The 26,408-nt window shown below is 40.7% G+C and overlaps 1 protein-coding gene across 1 annotated transcript in view; it reads right to left on the bottom strand.

The window, feature by feature from the left end:
- SF3B1 (splicing factor 3b subunit 1) overlaps window positions 1–26,408 on the bottom strand; it is a 1,956,191-nt gene that overhangs the window by 261,859 nt on the left and 1,667,924 nt on the right. The gene's annotated exons all lie outside the window — the stretch shown is intronic.

Here is a 26,408-nt window from a genome sequence, read left to right as displayed (position 1 = left end):
ATGGAAGACATTAGTCAGGGTGGGGTCCAACAATGGCTCTCCATTAAGTCAAATTACCATAAAGTCGACTTTTGTAAGAGAGACCACAGTGTTGAATCTATAAAATCATGAACTCCCGGAAAGAAAAGTTGTGTAAAATCTTACCATAACCACAGATGTCCTCTTCCATGTTGCAGTATTCTACATATGGGTTTACTCCTCTCGTCATACGGCCAGTATACAAAGGTTTTCAGTCCTTCTGGAGTGAGTAGGGCGTCTGACATGGTTGTGGGCAATGTGAGCCATAAAAGTGACGTCAGCATGCCCCAGCCCTCAGAACTGAAAGCCCCAGTCGGAGCCAGTCCTAATAAGGGCAATGCCAGTCCACTGCCACCCAGAAAGAGAAATGCAACCTTATAGGAGGGGAAGGAGGGTGGGAAGGAATACTGCAACATGGAAGAGAAGGACATCTCTGGTATGGTAAGATTTTACACAACTTTTCTCTCTGTTCTTCTACTCCAATTTTGCAGTACTCTACATATGGGCGAGTGCCAAAGCTCACTGTGCCTGGGGAGGTGGTCTAGAAGCAGACTCCAGGAATCCGTGAAGGATAGCCCTGGCAAACCCTGCCCTGGAACTAGAAATGTGGTCTAGTTTGTAGTGTTTGGTGAAGGTGTGAACTAAAGAACAAGTACCTGCCTCTAAGACAGTAGAGGTATCTAGGCCCTTAAAAAAGGCTTCTGAACAGGCCATAGCTCTGGTGGAGTGTGCTTTAACTGCACCTTGCAGAGATTTACCATGGATTTGGTAGCAAAAGGTGATGGCCTTGGAGATCCAGGCAGATATGGTCTGTCTGGATACTGCCTTCCCCAGAGCTCTAGGGTGGAAGGAAACGAAAAGCTGGTCAGCCTGTCTGATGGACTTGATTTTATGCAGGTAGAACCAGAGTTACCTTCTGACTGAGGTCAGGGCCACTAGCAGTACAGTTTTCCATGTGTAATATTTTAGAGAAGCTTTGTCTGCTGGCTCAAAGGGAGACAGTGTAAGCTTTTCCAGAACATAGTTAAGATCCCAAGGAGGAGATGGTTTCCTGGGAGGTCTGAGGTGAAGTACTCCCTTAAAGATCTTAGAAGGGAGTCTGGATGGTAGTGGGTGATCCAGAGGAAGGCATGCTGAAATTGGAGACAGATGAGCTTTGATGGAAGAATAAGCTAAACCATTCTGCAGTAGCTCACACAGGTAAAGACAGGACAAAACGGTGCTCTCGCTAGAAAGCGGATCCAGCTGTCTTTTGCGACACCATAAAGTGAATCTTTTCCACTCAGAAAGGTGGAATTTTCTAGTATTTGGTTTCCTGGCCTCCTGCAGGACATTGAGCACATCCTAGTTGTAAAGGTGTCTGAAGGGGATTTGAAGGGGATCAGAATCCTATCAATCACAGGGTGAGGTGCAGAAGCTGCCACTGTGGGTGAATCTAGGATCCCTTGTGTTGTGTGAGGAGGTCCACTATAACTTGTGGTGACTGCCCTTGGACAGCTGTAGGAGTAGGGGTGACCAGTGCTGTCTGGGCCAGTAGGGAGTCACCAAAAAAACTTTTGGAGTGGCCTGCTGGATTTTCAGCAAGACCTTCTGAATGAGCAGGAGGGGGGAGGGGAAGCATATAGGTATTTCCCTTTCCAGGAGATTGAGAAGACATCTGTTGCCAGTGCCTGTGGGTCTGGTATCCTAGTGAAAAAGCCAGGAAGTTGCCTGTTGATGGAGGTGGCAAACAGGTCTATTTGAGGTGTACCCCACTGGTGGACCAGATTCCAGGAAGACATTCCTGTGAAGCATCCATTCGTGGTTGTTTGTGATGGTTCTGCTCAGTCTGCTTGGGAGTTGTGGAGACAGGGGATGTAGACCGCCTAGAGGGTCACTCCCTATGAGGTGGCTAGTAAACACACTAGAAGGGCCAGTCTGCAAAGCATGATTTGGTCCCTCCCTGTTTGTTGAGATACCACAGGACAGTGGTGTTATCTGTGAAAATCTTCAATGGACCTTGCTGGAGGTAAGGTAGGAAGGCCTGAAGGGCCAGAAGAATTTCCCTCACCCCTCGAACATTGAAGTGCTCTAGTTTGTGAGGCTTTGGCCACAGGCCCTGCACCCTTTAATTGCTCAGAGTTGCTCCCCAGCCCAAGTCTGAGGCATCTGTGTGGATGACGAGTGGTTGGAGGGGGGTAAGAACTGGGTTGTGGGTCACTTGTGGCAGCCACCACTGGATTTCCTTTTTAAGACATGGGAGGAGGGGAACCCTGTACTCGACAGGATGGGAGTGCTGGGTCCAGACTGACCGAAGACACCACTGTAACTTTCTCAAATGCAGTCTTGCTAATGGTAACATGGTGACAGTGGCTGCCATGTAGCCCAGGAGTCTGAGGTATTGCCTTGCTGTCAATTCTGTAGATTGAAGGACCAGAAGCAGATGCTCTGTTAAGGTTTGCATTCTTTGGGGGGAAAGGTAGGCTTTCATAAGGTCTGTGTGAATTCTGCACCCCAGGAAGATGATGTCTTGTGTAGATTCCAGCTGGGATTTTGGGAAATGTATCTGGAATCCCAGGGACTGTAGGAGGGACACTACAGTTGTATATGTAGCAGGAGGGTCTCTCCTTGTTGCCTGCCTGGATTAGCAAGTCGTCCAGGTAAGGGAATACTTGGATTCCCTTTGTCCTTCAGTAAGCAATCACTGGAGCCAAGCATTTGGTAAAAACCTTGGGAGCAGTGGAAAGCCCAAAGGGCAAGGCAGAAAACTGAAAGTGAGAAGTGTCCCCCAAGAACCTCAGATATCCCCTGAATGTGGGCTTTAGGGGGATGGGTAGACAAGCATCCTTTACATCTAGGGTGGCCATGAACCCTTGGTGGAGTAGGAGGGGAAAGGAAGGTAAGGTCAACATCCTGATGGTAGTGACCTTCAGGAAAATGTTGAGACAGCAGAGGTCTATAATTGGTCTCCATGGTCCGCCTTTTCTGAGAACCAGGAAAATCCTGGAGTAGAAACCTCTTCCTTTTGCATCTGAGGGCACAGATTCGATGATGCCCTGGGCCAGCAGTGCTTGCAACACAGAATACAGGAGGTGCACCTCTTCTGTTGTGGGTTTGGGATGCCCCTTCGCTCAGGGGGCAGGTCATGAAGTAACCATTTTGAAGGATGAACAAGACCCATTTGTCTGATGTGATGCGAGTCCACACAGGGAAGCAGTGAGAGAGGGGGTGGAGGGGGCAAGGTAGGCATGTAGTCAGATGCTACCTGCCCTACCTTGAAAGGGTGATCCTCTGGCTAGAGAAAAGTGAAGCTGTAGCTGGAGGGGGGGGGCTTTGTGGTGGGTTTTCTACTTCTGGAAGGAGCTGCAGGGCGAGAGTGCTTATTTACGAACTGAGTTTTAGCTGGGTAATTTCTTTGAAATGTTGGTATGGGAGTCCTGCATTTCCTTTCCTTTTTGCTGCAGTGACTTAAAGAGGTCGGCCACATTTGCACCAAACAAGGCTGAATTGTCCAGGGGTGCATCAATAAGCTTTGCCCTAAAGTCCTCAGAAAGGGGCTGTAGGCGGAACCAGGAATACCGCTTTAAGAAAGATGCTAATGCTGCTGACCTACCTGAGGTTTCAGCAGCATCATAAAGAATAGTTGTGTAAAATCTTACCATAACCATAGATGTCCTTCTCTTCCATGTTGCATTATTCATACTGTGGGATTTCCCGCCTCAGGCAACCCGATGTCTGCTACTAAACAAATGCTTAAGCCTGACTGCTGTAGGTGCATGGAACGTCACACGCAGGGGGCCATAAACCAGGGACCATAAATGTGACATACTGAAAAACAAGCCAACCACAAAGCACAAGAAAAAACGAACCAAGGAGCTGCAAGCTGCCAAACTTTATTGTATTCTGGTATTTTGGCTAAAATGCCTTCGGAGGAACAATTCAAACACACAATGCAGAAAATGTATACACCTTCACAAAATATTTAATTGAATAATTAAATAATTACATCACTAAATACGTGATCGTCATAGAAACAGACTTGCATTACACATTCAAATTCACTTCCACATTTAACCCTCTAGGGGCCAATGTACCAAAATTTAAAATAAACGCACTTTCCATAGCTAATAGTTTTTGTGCAAAATTACCTCCCCCTTTGTTCCCAGGACTAGCTAACACACAAACAAAGAATCATCCTTTCCCTTATGCATTTCATGAAAGTGGTCAGCAATGGGGCTTTCCTTTCTATAATTCTTAATATCCCTCAAATGTTCTAAAATTTGAATTTTAATCATCCTTTTAGTTTGACCAACATACCACTTAGATGGTATGCACTCACAACCACTATGTACACTCCACAAGACTGACAATCAAACTTATTTTGAACTGAAGAATCTTTCTGGTACTAGCATTAATAGGGTACGTTATGTTGCAAAAAATAAATTTGAATTTTAGAACATTTAAAGGATAATAAAAATTACAGAAATAAGCCCCATTGCTGACCACTTTCATGAAATGCATAAGGGAAAGGATGATTCTTTATGTTTGTGTATTAGCTAGTCCTGGGAACAAAGGGGGAGATAATTTTGCACAAAAACTATTAGCTACGAAAAGTAGGTTTATTTTAAATATTGGTACACTGGCCCCTAGAGGGTAAATTTGGAAGTGAATTTGAATATGCAATGCAAGTCTGTGTTTCTATGACGATCACGTATTTAGTGATGTAATTATTTATTCAATTAAATATTCTGAGAAGGTGTATACATTTTCTGCATTGTGCATTTGAATTATTCCTCTGAAAGCATTTTAGCCAAGGTACCAGAACACAATAAAGATTGGCAGTTTGGCAGCTTGTAGCTCCTTTTTTTCTTCTTCTTTTTTTTTTTCCTTATATCATAAATGTGACACATCTGCACGCACAGATCTCAGAACTTGAGCCCAGGATAAGGTGCAGAAAAGAACAAGTTGAGGCTAAGGAGCAAATGTCCCTGAAAGGGTGTACAGAATAGCCTTTAGGGAGTGGATACAGAGATCAAACACCAACCATCCAGTAAGGACAGAAAAAAGGGGGTATGGAGGCTGGGAAGGAATACTGCAACATGGAAGAGAAAGACATTATGGTTGTGGTAAGATTTACACAACTATTCTATGTCCTTCTACTCCTATGTTGCAGTAGTCATACTGTGGGAGAGTACCACAACAGCTAGAAGGAGTGAAGGGGGGGGGGGGGCAAAGGTAGAGGATTCCAAGAATCCCTGCAGGATTGCCCTGGCAAATACTGCTCTGGACCTGCTCTAGCCTGTAGTGTTTTGTGAAAGTGTGAAATGTAGACCAGGTAGCTGCTTCCATTATGGAGGCTGTGTCCAGCCCTCTAAGAAAGGCCTTGGAGGTAGCCATGCCTCTAGTGGAATGAGCTCTAACTCCTTGAGGCAATTGTTTGTCATGATGTGAGTAGCATAACAGAATGGATTTCCTGATCCAACAGGAAACGGTTTGTTTGGAGACTGCCTTACCCAGAGCCCTGGGGTGGAAGGAGATGAAGAGTTGGTCAGATTTTCTGAAGGACTTAGTTTTGTCCAAGTAGAATCTCAGTTGCCTATGCACATCTAGGGAATGAAGGATCCTCTCTGCGGTATTAGCTGAAGAGAGGAAGAAGGTAGGTAAGTGAATGGACTGGTTGAAGGATAGTTCATTCACCACTTTGGGAATAAAGGAAAGGTTTGTGTGCAAGGTCACCCTGTGAGTGTGGAAGGTGGTATAAGGAGGATAGGCCATGGGGACCTGTATTTGAGACACTTTTCTAGCGGAGGAAATGGCCACTAAAAGAATGTTTTTCCATGTGCACGTTTGTAGAGAAGCTGTGTTGGCTGAGTGAAAAGGAGGTAAGGTGAGTTTTTCCAGCATAAAAGTGACATCCCAGGGAAGAAGGATGGGTTTTCTTGGTAGTCTGATATGCAAGACCCCTCTCGGGAAAAGTTTAAAGTCCAGTCTGGAAAGCAGTGGTGGCTGTAATGGCAAGCAAACTAAAAAGGCAGAAATGTGGACTTTAATATGATGGTCCTTCCTTAATGAGCTCACATATATATCTAAGCACGAGTGAGGAATCCACCTGAAAAGGGTCCCTATCCTTAAGGGAACACCATTTTGAGAATCTCCGCCATTTAAACAAATAGTTTTTCCTAGTGGTTGGTTTCCTGGCCTCCCTCAGGACTGAGAGCATGTCCTCTGAGTAATGTTGTCCAAAAGGGATCAGAAGTTGATCACCCAAAGAGTTAGCTACAGCAAAAGCAGCTGGGGTGAATGAGAGATTCCTTTTGTTGTGTTAGTAGGTCCACCTTGTGGGGTAAATTGTGGTGATTGCCCTTGGCTAAGGAATTAAGAAGGGGGAAACCAGTGTTGTCTTGGCCAATAGAGAGTCACCAGCAAGATTTTTGGTTGGTTCTTCTTGATCTTCAGAAGGACCTTTTGTATTAGAGGGAAGGGAGGAAAGACGTACAGGAACATTCCCTTCCATGGAAAGCTGAAGGCATTCACTCTCCAGGCTAGCGGAGTATGATCCCCGGTGCAGAATTTGTTTACTGCTAAAACTCCATAAGAAGCAGCTAGGATCCATACAGAAATCAAGTTTATTCCAAACGGGTATACAATGAAAGTAAGAGCTTTCATCATGTCTCAATGGACAAGACTTCCTCAGACTAATAACAATAATTATACAACCATATTTAACCAAAAAAATAAGTTAATTGATTAATCACATGATAACCCAGACTAATAATAATTACACAACCATATTTAACCAAAAAAATAATAAGTTAATTGATTAATCACATGATAACCCATTGTATAAAAGTTTAAAGGTGCAGCACTTCCCTACCAAAAATATAACTAGAACTAGAACAGCCACCAAAACAGAAATGTATTAACCCACCAGAATTCATTACAAAACATTCAATGTTCACTGAAATTCATCATAAATGTGAAACACTATTGCACAATTGCCCATAGCTAATAATATTGCACAAATAAAGTAGCATATTTTAGAAAATAGCATATTTTAAAAAATGTATCACATTTTAAAAAGAAAGGGGATTACATAATGTGTGCTAAAAAAAAAAAAAATATATATATATATATATATATATATATATATATATGCATACATATTAAGAATACAATGTATATTACAGATACATTAAATCAAAATTTACTAATACATCGATAAAAGCATAAAAATTAATAAATACGTATGCATGAAATGAATGAATATATATAAAATTACTTTATCTTTGCAGACTCCTTAATTTCAACACACAAGCTAGGGAACAGAGGTCACTTAAACCGGGCAAATTATATGCATTAACTTTAATTTGTCACACTAGCTCCCGCAATTCAAGTCTCAAAGACAAGGGTCCATCTCTCTAAGGTCACGTTCAACCTGACCAATAGCTGTAAAAGTGAAACCATGTTCAGGATTTTCTCGAATATGTTTAGCTAGTGCGTTATCTAGTTTGATTTTTCTAATACTATATATTCGTTCATTTCATGCATACATACTTATTCATTTTTATGCTTTTATCAATGTATTAGTTAATTTTGATTTAATGCATCTGTAATACACATTGTATTTCTTATATATATATATTTTAGCTCACATTATTATATATCCCCCATTCTTTTTAAAATATGCTTTTAAAAATATGCTATTTTTTAAAATGTTACTTTCTAAAATATGCTACTTTATTTGTGCAATATTCTTGGCTATGGGCAATTATAGTGTTTCACATTTATGATGAATTTTCATGAACACAATGTTTTGTAATGAATTCTGGTGGTTTACATTTCTGTTTTTGTGGGTATTGTAGTTCTAGTTATATTTTTGGTAGGGAAGTGCTGCACCTTTAAACTTTTATACAGTGGGTTATCATGTGGTTAAGTAATCAATTAACTTATTTTTTTGGTTAAATATGGTTGTGTAATTGTTCTTGTTATTAGTCTGAGGAAGTCTTGTCCACTGAGACAAGACGAAAGCGCTTACTTTCATTGCATGCCTGTTTGGAATAAACATGATTTCTGTGTGTATTCTACCTGCTTCTTGTGGAGTTTTAGCGGTTTGCAGTCTTTTTTTGTTTTTTTCCTAGTTTGTTGCAGAATTTGTTTAGTTGTCTGTTCTGGGGGGGGGGGGGCAAACAGATCCACTTGAGGTGTGCCCCACTGGTGGACGATGTCCAAGAAGGTTTCCCTATGCAACATCCATTTTTGTTGTTGAGAGGATGTTCTGCTGAGCAAGTCCACCTGCTTGTTTTCCTGAGAGGGTATGTAAGAGGCAGGAAAAGGTTCTGATTGGCTGCTAGATCCCAGATTTGTAGGGTAATCCGGCATAACTGGTATGCCTTTGTCCCTCCTTGTCTGTTGAGGTACCGCATGACAGTTGTGTTGTCTGTCTCAATGTGGAGCAGCCCTGGTTGCAAGATGGGAAGGAAAGCTTTTAGAGCCAGCAAGACTGCAGTCATTTCTCTGACATTGATATGTTGCTTTTGCAGGGCAGGGGTCCAACGCTTCCTGAAGTCCTTTACCGTTACCCCCCACCCTAGGTCTGATGCATCTGTGTGCATGGATTGAGTGGTGGGTCGGAGATGAAGAGGAATGCCCCGGTTCTGTACGATTTGCTGAATCCACCACTTCTGTTTTTAAGCAGGGCAGAAGGGGGATAAGTCTGTCTAGTGGATGTTGGCTCTGAGACCACACATTCCTTAGGTGCCACTGGAATTTTCTCATGTGCATCCTGGCTAATGGGAGCAGGGGAACAGTAGCTGCCATGAGACCTACGACTTTTTAGAAACTGTCTTCCCGAGAGATGAGAGTCTGAAAGTAGACTTTGAAAAAGGGTGGAGAGAGACTGCGCTTTGTCTGGTGGGAGAAAGGAGCTCATCGGGTCTGTTCTGATCCTGCAGCCTAGGAAAACTTTGTCCTGCTGAGGAAGAGGAGAGAATTTTTGTAGGTTGAGTTTGAAGCCTAAGTTGTGAAGGAAAGTCATAGTGACCTTGAGATGGGTTTGTAGGGTGGACTCTGATTCTGCCAGAATGAGAATGTCGTCCAGGTAAGGGTAGATTTGGACTCCCTTGGTTCTGCAATAGGCAATGGCTGGGGCCAAGCACTTTGTAAATACTCTGGGAATCACAGACAAGCCAAAGGGCAAGGCTGTAAGCTGAAAGTATGAAGAGTGGCCAGTGAAGCACAGAAACTTCCTGTGGGAGGGCCTGACAGGAATGTGCAAGCAAGCATCCATTAGCTCCAGAATGACCATGAAGGCTTGGGGGGGAAATGAGGGGTAGAAGAGTTTGAAGGAAGAGCATCCTGAAGGACGGAACCTTTAGGAACAGGTTCAGAAGGGATAAATCCGGGATTGGCCTCTAAGGGCCATCCTTTTTGTGAACTAAGAATAGACGAGAATAGAAGCCTTGTCCTTCCTGTCCTGAGGGAACTAGTTCTATAGTTCCTAGATTCAGAAATTCTTTCAATATGAGACGGAAACGTTTTTTATTTTCTAAGTATAGGATTAGTGTATGCAAATGACTACGCAAAGTTTTGGGCACAAATGCATGACAAATTGGACAGGCCTTGTAGTCGTGTGACTGCCCCAAACAGAAGAGAGACTGACTGTGGGCATCCCTGTGAGGAATGTGCCAGTCACACGGACACATGCCCTTTCTGGATGACATGAACAGGTAATACAATAAAGAAAATAGGACTAGGACTGAAAGGTTCCCCAACAGGATACTTGTCTGATTTCTCAACTCCAACAGTAGCGAGAGCAGGGACACCTGGAAAATGACTGGCAGCTGAGAAGTTCTTAGGGCTGGTGCATGCAGAAGTCACTTTTATGGCCCATGTTCCTTAAGCCACGTCAGATGTCCCACACACCATGTAGGGACTGAAAACGTTTGCATAAGGCTGGACGTACGCGAAGCAAGAGGAGTAAACCCACACGTGGAATATTGCAACACAGGAATAGAAGGACATCATCTGCATCAGTGGGGGATTTTAGGACTGCTCCGAATTTGTAATGATCAGCAAATTTAGTGAGTCAGAGGCCACTGACACTGACCTTGACTTCAGTGAAGTAAATGCCAAAAAGGAGGGGTCCTAAGACTGATCCCTGACGGACTCCACTTGTGACTGACTTCTTTGTAGCAGTGACTCTCCAATTCTAACTTCCTGGGTCCTGTCTGTGAGCCAGCTGGCTATCCACCAGGTGACAAAGGTTTATAACCTAACCTCTTGAGTTTGTCAACAATGCCCAAGTGGGGAATTGTGTCAAATGAATTACACGTTCTAAAGACTTGAACCTTGCCTGTGATATAAATAGGACCTGCTGGAGAGATAGGTATGTATCCCAGAGTCTACCCTGTCTATGGAACAGGCCCCCCCCATCCATGTACAGCAGAGTTCCTCCCTAACCCAATTCAAGTGCAACTTGGACAACTGGATGGGAAACCGGAAATCCATCCCTGGTTTGGCACCTATGTCTCTAATGCCAACAGGTAACCTTCTAAATGGTTCATCTCCCAGGTCAATGCTTACACTTATCAAGGGTATCAGAACTTGTCAGAGATTTGGGATGCATGGCTAGGCTTAAAAAGGCCCTTCTGGTCGTTAGCCTAGTAAACACCTATGAACTTAAATGGCTGCCAGGTCAAGGTAGGCAGTGTGAACCATTTTGTCATCATCCACTGCTTTGGTGATCTTCTCAAAGAAGTCCTCCAGATTCAGTAGACATGACCTGCCCTTGACAAAACCAAAACAGGTTGGGTCCAGTGTCTGGGGGTTTCCTATGTCATTACTGATCATTTCCATAATTCTTTCCATGGTTTTGCATATGAGACTAGTCAGATGTATGGGTATGTAGATGACCCACCTTTGTGCAGAAAGACTGTTGCTGCATTTGTGAGGCACAAAGCCTGTTTGTAGGCTACAGATAAAATAGCAATTCCAGACAGGCTGACAGGTCATGTTTCATGCTATTCAAAAGGCATCCTGAGATGCATTCTGGGCCCAATGATGCAGTGTTCTTGGTCTTACAGACATTAAGGACCTGTTACCTAGTGATAGCAGGGGTAGTTGTATTTGATGGTATTTCCTGAGGGAAGGTGGGGGTGGGGGCCAAATTCACTTCAAAGGATGAGGATTAACTGCTTTTGTCATACATGAATCCATCCCATGCGTACTGCATAAATTAAAATAAGCCATGTTTTCAGAATTTTCACCATGAATTTTACAATTATCCTCTGCAGTTTGCCTGTATAATGCTTTAATAGGCTCATGTGGGGGATCCTCTATTCAAGTCATGGGAGTTTACTAACAATGGAACAGTTAGTATTAAACTCACATTCTCTGTATTTATTTAAAAAATACTAACACGGACAAGTCTCTGATAAGTGCAATAACTGCTAACACAGCTCCACCTAATCTGCTCATGTCATCCCAAAACATTCTCATTTTATGACTTCTGCTTCTCAGAAACTTTGCTGTTCAGTGCTACAACACTAATTAGAAAGTGAGTGCAAATGAATGTCAAGTTCAATAACATTAAATAAGCATTCCACACCTAGCTTTACTAACTTGCAAATCTGCAGTTTACACACACATCCAACAGACTGGTAAAATGTATATTTAAAAAATGCAACTCTGTTTTAGAGACTAGTGCTGCTTTAAAGAACTTCAAAAAATCAAGGCAGTACTCCCTTTTGAACAGGTCAGAAAGTAAGCTAGGGTCATACTATAATGCAGTTTCTTAAGTTTTTGCCGTCTAAAGATATTTCCATATACACTGTGGTAAGAAATAAAATGACTTTACACCTTGCCTCCACTTGTGTACAGACAGAAGCAGGTAATCAAATTTAATTTTTCAAACTATTCCAACAAACTGCATTCATGAAAACTTTAAGCAAGTTCAAATCCTTGTAAAGTTCTCTGTTCAGCTCCCAGTACACTATGTCATCTGGTGTCCCTACTCAATGGCTGTAAATAAGACACCTATGTTCGTAAGACCTTCAGAACTTCAGAAGTGGTTTAAGAATGTGCCCATTTTCTTGTGGGGTTGTTCCTGATTTTGTAATACAATTACTGATGGGTTACCTATGTAATTCAGCACTTGCACTAACGAAGCTGTATGTTAAGATCACATTTGTGCTGTTTTACAACTACCTTATCAGCTCCCATTTAGCTCATCCCATTCCTTATGCTTCTCTACTCTCTTCACCTAAGCTTCTTTCTCACATTACCCTCCCTTCCCATCCTGACCACTTATTACCTAATCCTTCTCTAATTTTATTCTCCTACCATAGCTCCCTATAGAACATATTCACTTCTCATTTAATCTCCAATACTGACAGCAGTCTTCCATTTTTTTTAAGCTCCCTTTTTACCAACAGGATTGTTTCCTTGCACTTTACTATAATTATGTTTCTTACTATATATCTATCTATATACATACATATATATATATATATATATATATATATATGTATACATATATATATATATATATATATATATATATATATATATATATATATATATATATCTATGTGTGTGTGTGTGTGTGTGTGTGTGTCTGTTTAAATAATATGACAAGGCTGCATTTATTTTACTCACTGTACCTATGTTCAACTAAAAATTTCTATCAAACAGATGTGCGTCACAATGTTTTACATCTAATGTTTGCATATAGTACTACTGTATGTACTAATTTGTATTTTACTGTGGAGCTTTTCTCCCTGGGCCTCCGCTGAAAAAGGGCTTTAGCTCAGTTGGACTATCCTGGTCAACAAACGTCAAAATAAAATAAAGTATAATGGCCATCTTAAGTTGTTTCACAAATGCACGTTTAAAATGAAACCTGCAATGCAGTGCCAAAGGAGATTGCAAAAAATTCAGAAAAGAATCATAATATTGAGACAACAGTGCTGTTCACTGTGATCCACTCAGAAGGGAACACGATTTTAACAGGACATCCCTTCAAATTGAACACTACCACAAATGTGCATTTGGGGTCCATCCATCATAACATCTCCTCCTCCAGTTCAACAAAATCCCTTATTATTTTTTAAGCATCTGTACCAAGTTTCACACTCATTCTTCCCTTCATGCTTTCCAAACAAAAGCATCTCCTACAAAATGCTGTCACGTTTAACTGATTCTTTTGTTTTCAGTCCGCATCTCTTACTCAGTACTTGTCTCTGGGAAGCATTTCCCTCCAAATTATTACTTGTCCTACAAACACAGCAACACTCTTATACAGTCTCCTTCAGTCCTAAACTGTAGAAAGAGGCTATTCAGACCTGCATGACTCTACAAGACCCTGAAAGAGAAAATGGATCAGTGATTTGATGTCTTATCATCATCTACTCTTTCTCCACAACTGTGATCTCAAAAAAAAAAAAAAAAAAAAAAAAAAAATATATATATATATATACACACACACCAACACACACACACATACATATATTAATGTTACAGGTGGGCACTCCCAAGTAAAGTGTGTAGAGAATATACTCAAAACAAGGAAATGACATGGATGTATCAATAAGTGAAGATAAGGATAACAATAAAATTGTTTTTACAATCTAATGCATTTGTGTGGGTGGGGGACAGTTAAGACTGCTCCCCTCACAGTGCCACGATTCAAGATCTAAACCTGATCTCTGATCTTTCTCTTTATGAAGTCTGTTTTCCAGGTAGTCTGGATTACTATTACCTCCAAAAAAATGTGCTGGATGACTAAAACATTCATATATACTGTATTTACCCTTGCAGTCTGCATTGTGGCTGGAAAGGGTCCTTGACCACCAGTTCCCTTACCAAGTTAACAAATTAATTTAAATTAATTTATTAAATGCACAAAGTGTGTGTGGGATTACCACATTCTCCATCATCAGCAATCAAACCACATAGCAAACAATTTCTTAAAAAAATCAACTATTGAAATGAAATGCAGGAATACTGTATTAGCAAATTAAGAAGTTTAAATACTGCAATTCTCGACACATTGATCAGCAAAACCTAATGGCTGGTACTGCACTAAAAGGTCTGAGTAATGGCAGGGGAACATATAAAAAGGTTTAAGGTTTTTGGAATGGAAAGATGTTAAGTACCGTTGTTTTATCAACTACAGATGTTCAAGTTTAGTCACTGCTGCAGTCATATCAGGAACCTCTGCCAAAGGTGGAGTCCTACATCCTACCAATTTCAAAGCTCTCTGCCCCCCTCCCAAGATATCTTATCACAGCACAAAGGACGACCTAGTGAGGTTCTGTTCTCTCCAGTCTTCATCCAAGGAAAGCTCTGACTTGGTGCATTTCCTTTTCTGGCACAGTATGTCCTACTAGGAGGCCTTCAACCTCTGAATGCTATCTCAAGCAGGGCTCCTATGTAAGCTACAAGGGAGACAATACAAGAGTGCAGGCTGAAGTCAGAAACAGAATGGGGGTGGGAATAAAGAGTGCCCCATCCCAGTCCTGAAAGCCTCCAATAAGGGGAAGAACAGTGAAAAACTATACTGCAGCAGTGACTATGCTCAAACATCTACAATTACATTAAGTTAACAACTATAATATGTTTTTTGTGCAACTCAGTGCTGCAGTCATAACTTCAGGGATGAAATCCAAAGCTTACCCTTTTAGTTCTTCGGGTGGCTGACATTCTTCGGAAGGAAGGCAAACACCTTTCAGGGTTGCTGCTACAAATATTACCCTAACAGTAGATGGAATTGTCCTCATTTAAATACTTGGAGAGGATACTGATGGGGATATAGTGTCTGCTTACAAAATACCACTAGCAGCCACCACCTGCATCAAGAAGCCTACAATCACTGCTGTACCTCTAGTGAAATGAAACCACTCTCCTGGTAATTGCCAGTCACAGAACTTATGGCAGAAAATAATGTAATACAAGATCCACTTAGATGGCTTGGAAGTATGCAACATTCTTTTTCTCAGCTAAGACCACAAAAATCTGATCTTATTTTCTGTATTCCTTGGTCCTGCCTAGACACTAACAACTGCCTCTGCATTCTATAGAACTGAGTACTTTTTCCTTTTTTTTTGTGACCCATGAAATAATACTGGGGATGGATGGTCTGACTAAAGGCAACTTCTGTCATGACTTTTGGCATAAATGATGGGCTGATGCACAAGGTAACCCTGTTCAAGTGGAAAACCAAAAAAAGGGTTCCCCCTTACTTCTCAGGGACTGAAATTCTGAAACTCTTGTGGTTGAGGTGATGGCCATCAGAAACACTGTGTTTATGAGAACATTACATGTACCAAGTTCTCTGGTTTGAATGGAGGTAATAGTTTTTCTTGCATAAAATTCAAGTCCAAAGAGGTAAAACTACCCTTGTGTGTGGGTGGGTGTGTACTGGGGGGGGGGGCTGAACTGTGGGACTGATTTGGCACCCATGTCTCTAATGGGCACAGGCAGCCTGTAAATGGTTCATTCCCAGGCCCTTGCTTATAATTACCAAGGGTACCAGCACTTGTCAGACATCTGGGATGCATGCCTAGACTTAAACAGCCATTATGGTCATTATCCTAGTACATTTTGATCAGGGAAAACTCAAATTAGTGACAGACTCTATGAGAATAATTTTGACAAACAACTTCCTCAGTTTTGAGGAGCAGATAAATGGAGTGGCAATGGGGCAAGATGTTTGCAAACTTAGTACTGCTAGCGTGGGAAAGAAGACACATTATAACATCTGCATTCAATGTACACATCATGTTGTACTGTAGGTTCCTGGATGATATCCTGATCCTATGGAAGGGAAGTGAGGACGACATAAACAAATTTGTGGTTCACTTAAATCAGGCCACAGAGTTCTTTAAATTCACATATAAGTGGAACCCAATTTCGATCAACTTCCTAGATATTAACATTTTTAAACAGGAGGGAATACTAACAAGTAACATATATAGGAAACCTAGTTTTTCCAATTCTATGCTGCATTTTTCGAGTTGCCACCCATACCACCAAAGGAAAGGACTCATTAAGGGGCAAATGGTGAGACTCTCCAGGTTGGTGAGTTCAGACATGATTTTTAAGAAGGAAATGTATGTCCTCATTGGATTATTTCTGGAAAGAGGATACCCCTTGAAACTATTACTGAGAACAAAGAAAGAAATTTATAGGAAAAGAAGGACAGTGTATACACCTATACTAAATTGTGGGGGTGCATTGACAACTAATCAAAGTAGATGGGGAAATAGAAAGACAGAGAGAGTCTCACATTTGTGGTACATTATAATGAAATGGCTAAAGACCTCTGTGAGAGTGTAAGGCTGAATTGGAATTACTGCTTCACTGAACAAATGAGGCAAGTTTTGGGGAATAACCCCAAAATAGTGTTTTGTAGGGGGAAGAACATCAAAAATATACTTGAGAAGGAAAACAAAGGATATATTAAATCTAGAATGACTAAATGTGGGAACTGTAATGTCTGTAGATTTATAGCAGAAGGTGGTTATACATGTGTGAGGGCTACCTTGGCATGCCCGAGTTTGCAACTGTAACACCAAGTTTTGTGTATATTTGGCATCCTGTGTGTCATTATTATATAGGCATGACAACACGTAAATTACGGGAGAGAATAGGCGAGCATGTTAGAAGTATTAGGAATAAAGATGAACACAATGCTCTTTATATACACAGTAGATTTTGTAACAATTTCAAAAAATTTTTGTTTTTTATCATAGATAGGGTCATGCCATCATCAACAGGGGACATTACCAACAGGGTGGCGGTATTGGAAACAGAGTGGCAAATAAGACTCAATGCCACTAAATACCCTGGCCTTAATGACCATATTTCTTTAAAACCCCACCTAAAATTGAGGGCTGCAATAATATAAAGCAATAAAATAGAACTAAAATGTTTTATTTATTATTATTTTTTGGTATACATTTGGTTGTAATAGTAGTTTTATTTCATTTTTATATACACATATATGTACAAATAATTTTTTACAAAAGGACACACTAATCCTAGTATAAATTATGTTAAATATACAAGTGAACATGAATTTACTTATAACTGGAATTGTACATACAAGTGGTACATTACATAATTATCAAACAGATTGTACAAATAATAATGGCAACTGGCATAAACAACAAAGAGATTTTATACATAAATATTTTAAAAAATGATGAGGTAGAACAAAATTGTCTAATTGAGTGATTAATTGATTGATTGGGGATGTATGGTTTTGTATTTAATGTGTAAGGAAGTGTGTAAGAACAGACTCTGAGGATACCAGTTTACTGGTGAAAGCGCTAAGTCTGTATCTTGTGGCAATAAAGGGTTTCTTTTCGTATTTGCTGCAACTGTTTTTTCTTCCATTGCTGTGGTGGATAACTGTGTTTTTGTTTCATCGTTGTGGATCCTGGTGTTGGAATCCTGTTTCGTTTTTTACAACTTTAATTCCACTCAGCAGTGTGTTGGAGAGGAGAGCAACAGATATGGAGGACATCCTGATTGAATTGTCTAACGTGCTCAAAAAATTGACTAAGGTATATACTGAGGTTAAATCACAGGTTAATACGAATGGTGTGAGCCCATCGGACACTGAGGTACGGCTATACACCTTGCATTCTAATGAAAGTATCACTCTAGGGCAAAGGGACATTCATTCGAGCCCTATTGACACTTCAAACAACGACAGACCTGAAAGGGTTAACTCAGAAGGACCGGCGTGTTCAACAAACCCGAATGGGTACGACCGGAACCATGTTTTGGGTGCATGGTTTGAGGCACCGAGTTTTGCCACTAACTGGGAGGCACCGGAAATAAGGACAACTAACGGACGAGTACAGGAGCAGTACTCGCTTTCACTCCGTGAGCAAATTTACAAATACGAGAAGCTTTGCCGTAAATATAGAGCTATGCAGCTCGACAATTCATTTCTGAACAAGTCGAGGGAATTGCAGCAAGTGCCTAGAGGTTTGCGGATATGGAAATTGCCAATGGGTATCGAAGTGGGCTCTGAATGTTTCAAGGAACTTACATCTTTATACGACAACACAGGTATGCTTATGCTTGACATCATTATTCGTAACAACAATAAGAAACTGTCTGCTTTACGTAATGAAATTAGTTATTTACACACGAGCATTACGACTGACCTGTTATTCTTTGATTATAAGAACAATTTTGAACAAGTCATCAAAAAAGTGGAAATGTTTGTAAAAAGTAGTAAAATGGTCAAGCAAAAAAAGCTCATGAGAGATACACTTGAATATCAGAATGGCTCTGCCTATCCACCAGGTTCCTAACTAGTCAGTGATGATGCTTGTTATTCCAGGATTAATACAATTGAAAGGATGGATTCAGTGGCGGTTTCCGCCATAGCGGAAGAGGATGGCGTTTTTTTAGAAAACGAAAATTTCCCCCGCAGGTCAAAGAGACTTTTGAGCAAAGGAAACCAGCAGAGGGGGAACATCGAATATGTACCCTCGAGGAGGGGAAACCGGCATCACCAATAGACATTATATCTTGTTTTGAGTTTAAAGTTGATTTTAATTTGCAATTTTCTTTGGATTTAAGTTTTTTTGGAATTGAAATTGAAAATGTAGTGAATATGGGGAATGAAAGTGATGTGAATGTGGAACAAAGGCCTAGTTTGTCTATCGAAAATAATGAGCAGATAACCGTAGACAATAACACTGAACAACTTAAAAGTATTGAACACCAATTAGAAGACACAACATCTGAGGACCGGACCTCTAATCTTGAAATAGTAAACTTATTGTTGATAGATAAAAATGGTGACTCACAATGTTTGGACCAACCAAGGGTCTCTAGTGAAGAAGTGAATGGTCCTCAAATGAAGTGTGAAGTTCTTAAAAGGGAAGGTTTTGTAATTTACAATTACACTGACATGTCAATAGGTGAAGTGTACTTTAATATTTTTAGTAAGGGAATCAGTTTTGTTCCTACATACAAAATTGACGTAACTCAATTGTTGATTAATTGGAAATACTACATTAGGAAATTGAATTTACAGTTATACCACAAGGGGGGGGAAGGAACACAAATGATGGTAAGAAACACGTTTGGAACTACTAATTTGAAGAGAAAAAGTACTTTCATGCCCCCTGTAAATAATGAAATCAACAACTATGAGCAAATGGTAGAAAGAGACCTTCGTAGAATATGTGCACAACAAAACCAAATGAAAGATAACTTGACTGTAGATGAGAGGAAGGCTTTACATGACATCATGGGCACCAATGAATTCAGGTGTATGCGCCCCGATAAAGGAGGGGGAATGGTAATTATGGCCAAATTAGATTACAATGGGATTATAATGAGGATGCTCAATGATATAGAAACATACAGTAGAGTATCAAGGAATGAAATAAATGTGAAATATAGTAAAATAGATGTATTTCTACGTGATGCTCTTTTTAAAGGAGTCATTAATGAGGAGGAATTTGATTTTTTGTACGTGAAATTTCCCAAAATACCAACATTATTTGGAATCCCGAAGACACATAAGGGATTAGAACAGCTGGAATGTAGGCCCATAGTATCGGCTAAGGGCTCCAAGACCGAACCTTTGGCGGTTTTAGTAGATCAGACATGTAAAGGGGTGGTTATGGAGACACCACATATTATCAAGGATTCGTGGCATTGCCTAGAAAGGATTAGAACCATGAATGAAGTAGATGTGGATGAGTATGTCTTCTTAACTGTAGATGTGGTAAATCTTTTTTCTACCATCCCACATGAAGAAGGTATAGAGTTATTTGAAGAGAGTTTGAGAAACAGTAGATGTTTTGATCAGGGAAAACTCAAATTAGTGACAGACTCTATGAGAATAATTTTGACAAACAACTTCCTCAGTTTTGAGGGAGAGACGTACCAGCAGATAAATGGAGTGGCAATGGGGGCAAGATGCGCCCCCGTGTTTGCAAACTTAGTACTGCTAGCGTGGGAAAGAAGACACATTATAACATCTGCATTCAATGTACACATCATGTTGTACTGTAGGTTCCTGGATGATATCCTGATCCTATGGAAGGGAAGTGAGGACGACATAAACAAATTTGTGGTTCACTTAAATCAGGCCACAGAGTTCTTTAAATTCACATATAAGTGGAACCCAATTTCGATCAACTTCCTAGATATTAACATTTTTAAACAGGAGGGAATACTAACAAGTAACATATATAGGAAACCTAGTTTTTCCAATTCTATGCTGCATTTTTCGAGTTGCCACCCATACCACCAAAGGAAAGGACTCATTAAGGGGCAAATGGTGAGACTCTCCAGGTTGGTGAGTTCAGACATGATTTTTAAGAAGGAAATGTATGTCCTCATTGGATTATTTCTGGAAAGAGGATACCCCTTGAAACTATTACTGAGAACAAAGAAAGAAATTTATAGGAAAAGAAGGACAGTGTATACACCTATACTAAATTGTGGGGGTGCATTGACAACTAATCAAAGTACGAAGATGGGGGAAATAGAAAAAGACAGAGAGAGTCTCACATTTGTGGTACATTATAATGAAATGGCTAAAGACCTCTGTGAGAGTGTAAGGCTGAATTGGAATTACTGCTTCACTGAACAAATGAGGCAAGTTTTGGGGAATAACCCCAAAATAGTGTTTTGTAGGGGGAAGAACATCAAAAATATACTTGAGAAGGAAAACAAAGGATATATTAAATCTAGAATGACTAAATGTGGGAACTGTAATGTCTGTAGATTTATAGCAGAAGGTGGTTATACATGTGTGAGGGGCTACCCACGTACCTTGGCATGCCCGGGAGTTTGCAACTGTAACACCAAGTTTTGTGTATATTTGGCATCCTGTGTGTCATGCGACGCATATTATATAGGCATGACAACACGTAAATTACGGGAGAGAATAGGCGAGCATGTTAGAAGTATTAGGAATAAAGATGAACACAATGCTCTTTATATACACAGTAGATTTTGTAACAATTTCAAAAAATTTTTGTTTTTTATCATAGATAGGGTCATGCCATCATCAACAGGGGACATTACCAACAGGGTGGCGGTATTGGAAACAGAGTGGCAAATAAGACTCAATGCCACTAAATACCCTGGCCTTAATGACCATATTTCTTTAAAACCCCACCTAAAATTGAGGGCTGCAATAATATAAAGCAATAAAATAGAATTAAAATGTTTTATTTATTATTATTATTTTTTGGTACACATTTGGTTGTAAAAGTAGTTTTATTTCATTTTTTATATACACATATATGTACAAATAAAAATTTTTTACAAAAGGACACACTAATCCTAGTATAAATTATGTTAAATATACAAGTGAACATGAATTTACTTATAACTGGAATTGTACATACAAGTGGTACATTACATAATTATCAAACAGATTGTACAAATAATAATGGCAACTGGCATAAACAACAAAGAGATTTTATACATAAATATTTTTTTAAAAAATGATGAGGTAGAACAAAATTGTCTAATTGAGTGATTAATTGATTGATTGGGGATGTATGGTTTTGTATTTAATGTGTAAGGAAGTGTGTAAGAACAGACTCTGAGGATACCAGTTTACTGGTGAAAGCGCTAAGTCTGTATCTTGTGGCAATAAAGGGTTTCTTTTCGTATTTGCTGCAACTGTTTTTTCTTCCATTGCTGTGGTGGATAACTGTGTTTTTGTTTCATCGTTGTGGATCCTGGTGTTGGAATCCTGTTTCGTTTTTTATTATCCTAGTACATACCTATGAACTTTTAAAAACAGCTACATAGCCCTCTCAGTAGAAAAGGAAGGGTCCAACGGATGACAAAATCAATGGCTAATAGGTGGTCCTTAATGGACGTGTACACTAAGCATGTTTGAAATAGTCTATTCTAGGACCTGCAACTTATACTTCAGCAGATATGAGGCTCCTTCTTAGCACCACAGGGAGAATCTCTTCCATTTTGCTAGAAAGGAGTTTCTTGTGTTTGATGCCCTGTTCTCCCTCATTACGTAACACACGTCCTGAAACAACTGGTGCCAAAAAAGTAGCAATATTAAATCTTCCAGGCTGCCATATTGAAGGTTATGATTCCAGGTGTATTAAGGTCCTCTTGCTCCTGTTAATACAAACATAACTGTGGGCAGGATCACTGGTTCTTCCTGACAATAAAAATGAGATAGTCGAACCAGAGCAACATAGGCTAGACAGCGCTACAAAGAGTACCCTCATCCTCCTCAACTTTTTGCGTTACTTTTGGAAATAGTTGCACATGTGAAAAGGAGTACAGGAATTTTCCTGACATGAAATTCTGAAAGCATCCTCTGCCGAAGCTTCAGGTAATGGGTTCTGCCACAAAATCTTGAAGTTCTCAAGCGAGTCAGAAACAAGACCTGTCTTGTGCAGTTACCTTTACTATGGACTGCAAGGGTCCTGCTAATTTTAACTTTGTGGCTGAATGTGCAAGACTCCTGTGAAAAAACTGCTTAACCTGGGGTAGGCTAGTAACAACCCCCAAGGCAGACAGGCTGAAACAGCAGAATGGTGATATATTGGAGGGTGTAAGTCTACTTTGGCTATAAGCAAATCACTCAGATGCAAGTACGACCAGGGCCACACCTCTGCTCTCCTGCCTAGCAACAGCAGAACCTTTTCTATTGGAACTACTAGACCACCTTATGGGTTTGCCTAGATTTTTTGAAAAATACGAGGACATCTTCATTATACTGGTACCAGAAGGACATTAAAACCTTATCCTCTAAACTGTTAGCCTTAAAGTGTGCAGGTTGGGATGGAGACGCTACATACAGAGTCAGTCTGCAGTGTCTGATGTTGTCCTCCTGCCATTTCTATAAGCAGGGAAAACTAATGTTATTTTGACCAAAATGGGACCAGGAGTACCTTTGCTTTTTCTTTCCTCCTCTTCAGGCTATCTCTGGAGACTGAACAGAAGTGGGGAAATTTAAACAAATCAAACTGCCCAAATTATGGAGAAAGTTATCTGTTGCCCAGGCTGCCCTGCATGGGTCCTTGAAGCAAAACAATCTCCGTTATCTTTCTTTGAAAACAAAAAGATCTGTGCACTAGTTGTAGAAAGACCTCTTAGTAGCATCCACTCTCTGGTCTGCTTTGGTCCTGCTTAGCTTTGTCTGCCACACAGTTCAGATGTTAAGGGATGTAAACTATCTTTAAAAGCACAGTGTGCTGGACAGTCACTTCCCAAGCTATCAGGGCTAACAGGCATGGCAGGGAGATATGATCTTGTCTCTCCCAGTCTACTGATGTACCACATTACTATGATGCTTTTCATCTCCACTTGGAGGGTTCATAGACATATACTTGGCTGAAGACCAGTGGGGTCTTAAGCCTAGCCACGCACCTGAAATGTAGCCCATGAGTTATTGTGCCTTAGAGGTTATTATAAGGGTATGTGTAAGTTAGAGCATGATTTAACTGCTGCCTCTCTCCATAAGAAGTGTCAGACCAGGGGTGAATTTTTGATTTCCCATCCACTGGTCGAACATGCACTTGTATAGGGCTAGGAAAGGGCTCTGCTTCACATGGATGGGAAGCTTATTCCAGAGAATGGGGTATATACATGTCTCTCCAACATGTCCTATTTAAGTCGCAAGCAACGAATAAATCCTCAGATCTACTAGTTCTGGTGCTGTATGTTTTGCAGATATGCAAAAGGTTCAAAAGAGCAGAATCCAAGGATGCCTTGTAAGCCACAGATAAATAGTCTTTAGAAAACAAAGAACAGAAATGTGTGTGTGTGTGTGTGTGTGGGGGGGGGGGTGGAATTCATTTTCCCTAGTGGATGAATGTGCACGGCTCACCTGAAAAGGTAGCTTAACGTGGGATAGGCTAGTACAAGCCTTTCCAAAGATGTCCACCCTGCTCCCTCACGCCCTAAATGACCGTTAGCATCTCGTGTGTTGATTTTATTTTCTTCTTTCCTTGTGAACCCATAATCCTTGTACCCTGACACTCTTTAAGCTCCACAGGCAAGTTCCAAGGCATCTGTGTACATGAACAAGTTGGGGGGCTTCACACAAAGTGGGACCCCCTCCAAAATAACTTTTTTTTTAAATCACCAAAGCAATTCTCCTTGCTACAAAGGGTGGAATGGGAACCTGTTTATCTAATGGATATGGTCTTTGTGTTTGTAAATACCTTAACCATTTTAAGGGTCTACGCACATCCTGTACCACTACAGCTTTTGCACATAAAGCTTGGCCAGAGGAATTTTAAGGATGCCAAATGCTGTGGATCACAGGGCTCTTAGGAACTCTCTGGCTGTGCTCTATCCTGGTTGCCAGTTTCAGGAATTTCACTAGGGATAAATGTGGATACTCTTAATCCTGCAGAAGGCCAATGGCCACAGACAAACACTTGGTATGGATCTTTGTTGTGGTGGGTAGTCAAAGGGGTAAGGAGGTAAACTGATAGTGACACTCCCAGCTAAGAATTTGGGAAAGGTCCTATGACTTTTGTGAAAAGAGATGTACAGGGGAGGCTTACTTTAGGTCCAGGTTGACCAAATACGCCAGCACAGCCTGTAGGGTAAGCATTTTGAATTTGGGGCCATCAGGAAAATTCTGAGCTGTAAAATGTCCACAATGGGTCACCATGTACCCTCCTTTCTGAAAAGAAGAGCCTAGAGTACAGCTCTTCAACTACCTGCTCTACTGATGGCTAGGTGGAGAGCACTTCACCTACCTGGCAGTGGCGAACCTCTTCTATGACTCCATGAAATCAATTGTAATGCTTTCCCAAGCTTGACTGTCAGAACATGTGTCTGTTACTTGAGGTGCTTTGGGGCCCTCCAGGCTTTCCCTTATTGCCCCAATCACCACCTTTTCTTAAACTAGTCCTCATCTTTCTGCTACTTGGGTTTATTCTGTCAGTCTACAGTACTGAGAATTTCTCAGATTCAAGGTCTGAGATAGAGAATTTATAACGTCTGCTGGAACTTGAACAAGGGGAAAGGAGGGGGATTACCAGTGAAGGGTAAAGGAGCAAAAAAGGGTACCCAGTCACTAACTACCCAAACATTAGAGTGAACTGAGGGCTGGGATCTTTAACTGTGATCAAACTTGAATAAGTACTATTATGGCAAATCCCCTACACACCCTTAACTATTCTTTATGAGGACCACTGCAGCTACTGTAACCTAAGGGAAGACTACCAGAGCAGATCCAATACGCCTGGTGTATGGCTTAGAGCTGGGAAGAACTGTGATAAATGCCCTTTAATACAGGCTCAGTTATCTGCTTCTTAGAAAAGTGACCAGTTCTATCTTTGCTACTGTCTGTGAGCTTTAGAAAGGTTTCCTTGTGCAGCAACCACTCATGTGGATCTTCTTAGCTGCCATGCCTTGTACTTTGCTCTTGTGTGGGCAAGTATATGGCCTTCAAAAGCACTTTGAATTGCAATGTTTTCCTCCAGGCCACATAGCTAGACTGGACAGACAGTAGCACCATGATCCCTTCTGTGTACATAGCTGTGGTGTTCTGTGACAACAATCAAAGTCTCTGGTACCCATAATGTTGAAGGCTTCTGGTGCTCTGTAGACCACGATCATTTTGTTGATGCTTATGTGCCATTTGCCTTCTCCTTGAATATATGCATCTCTCCTATGAAAATCACTTTCCTTAAACTGCGAGTCCCTGACTGGAATTCTGCACATTAAGACAGAAGCCCAATCTGTTGAAAGAACAGAGAATATACTGTACTGCCCACTGCATCTCTTCTTGGGGGATCGGCCTGTCACGCAATCGCCCAAAAATAATAAATGTGGATAACCTTGGTCCTGCAGTGCATCAACATCACTGGGGCCAAACACTTTGTAAAAAAAAACACACAAGACATCACAGATGTGTATCTGCAGATATCCCTCTAAGAGATACAGAAAATAATTGAGATTTGTGACGTGGCCATCTTTACCAGTTTATCTTCTTGCCATTTAGTTTTACATGGTATTTGCAACAGAAAATACAATTAGACCCATTTAAGGATTGTCTGTTTAGAAATGGGTAGACCCTTCTTATTTTCTGCAAAGACCACAAAAAAGGTAGTACCTTAGCTGTTTGCGAACATCTAGAGAGCAGTATCCTTTCCCTCTATCAAGGGATAAACAGAACACTGAGAAATGTATTACTTGACTAAGGACAACTTCTGTCACTACTTTTGCCATAAACAAAGGGTTTGGGTGCAGTGCAGCCCAGTGTGTGTGGAAAACCAAAAAAGAGCTCTTTGCACAGCAGGATTTGTTATTCTGACAAGGCTCCTTGCATATCAAGGCTTGTAATTCTGAAAATCTCCTGGCTGAGGAGATAGCCACTGACACTACCTACCATGAGAGAAGTTGAACATATACTTAACCTGCTG

This window comes from Protopterus annectens, chromosome 2.part0, assembly GCF_019279795.1.
Source record: "Protopterus annectens isolate FY-2018-M chromosome 2.part0, PAN1.0, whole genome shotgun sequence".
Taxonomy (NCBI): domain Eukaryota; kingdom Metazoa; phylum Chordata; order Ceratodontiformes; family Protopteridae; genus Protopterus; species Protopterus annectens.
This window is presented reverse-complemented; position numbering and strand designations above follow the sequence as displayed.